General features: G+C 39.5%; 1 non-coding gene across 1 annotated transcript; it reads right to left on the reverse strand.

Annotated features, from left to right (window-relative positions):
- Positions 1-970: 970 nt before the first annotated feature.
- LOC132356760 (U6 spliceosomal RNA) lies at positions 971-1,077 on the reverse strand. The gene has a single exon (XR_009500036.1). It is a non-coding gene; the product is annotated as a U6 spliceosomal RNA (small nuclear RNA).
- Positions 1,078-1,300: the final 223 nt, after the last annotated feature.

Consider the following 1,300-nt stretch of genomic DNA (forward strand, 5'->3'; position numbering starts at 1 on the left):
TAGTAAAGAATGTATTTGGGCTCTGAGAGAAACATTAATATTTTCATTCAACAACACTTTATTGAATGTTTACTCTGTGCCAGGCACTGTTCTAGGTACTTAAAGTACATCAGGGAATAAAACTCACAAAGATTCCCTGTCCTGGTGATGGTGTGTGTGTGGAAACTGACAATAAGTAATGAGCATAACAAAGTAAGTAAATGTAAAGTTTGGCCAAAGGAGACATTTTCTTGTATGTGCCGAGGAAAAAAAGGATAACATAGGGATAAGAGATTTCAGGAGTGCTGAAGGCAGTGGCAGTGTTTAAAATGTGGTTGGAGTGGACCTCACTGGGAAGGTGAGATCTGGGCAAAGACATGAAGGAGGTAAGGCTTACATGGAGAGATGGCAAGTCCTCTTTTTTTTTTTTTTTTAAACATCTTTATTGAAGTATAATTGCTTTACAATGGTGTGTTAGTTTCTGCTTTATAACAAAGTGAATCAGTTATACATATACATATGTTCCCATATCTCTTCCCTCTTGCATCTCCCTCCCTCCCACCCTCCCCATCCCACCCCTCTAGGTGGTCACAAAGCACAGAGCTGATCTCCCTGTGCGATGCGGCTGCTTCCCACTAGATATCTATTTTACAGTTGGTAGTGTATATATGTCCATGCCACTGTCTCACTTTGTCACATCTCACCCCTCCCCCTCCCCATATCCTCAAGTCCATTCTCTAGTAGGTCTGTGTCTTTATTCCCGTCTTGCCACTAGGTTCTTCATGGCCTTTTTTTTTTTTCCTTAGATTCCATATATATGTGTTAGCATATGGTATTTGTTTTTCTCTTCCTGACTTACTTCACTCTGTATGACAGACTCTAACTCCATCCACCTCATTACAAATACCTCCATTTCATTTCTTTTTATGGCTGAGTAATATTCCATTGTATATATGTGCCACATCTTCTTTATCCATTCATCCGATGATGGAAAAATATGGAACGCTTCTCAAATTTGCGTGTCATCCTTGTGCAGGGGCCATGCTAATCTTCTCTGTATCGTTCCAATTTTAGTATATGTGCTGCCGAAGCGAGCACAAGTCCTCTTGTTTATCCCTGCATCCCTTTTCCTGAGAATCTAGTCAAATACTTTATAGACAGTGGTGGCTTAATAAAACTTGATGTACATTGAATTAAAGATGACCAGATATTTCTTCAGCATGAGGTGGGTGGTTTTTCAACAGATGAATGGATAAAGAAGATGTGGTATATAGATAGATGGAGAGATAGACAGAGATGGAGATAGGTAGATATATAGAAT

This window comes from Balaenoptera ricei, chromosome 21 (genome assembly GCF_028023285.1).
Source record: "Balaenoptera ricei isolate mBalRic1 chromosome 21, mBalRic1.hap2, whole genome shotgun sequence".
NCBI classification, from domain to species: Eukaryota; Metazoa; Chordata; class Mammalia; order Artiodactyla; family Balaenopteridae; genus Balaenoptera; species Balaenoptera ricei.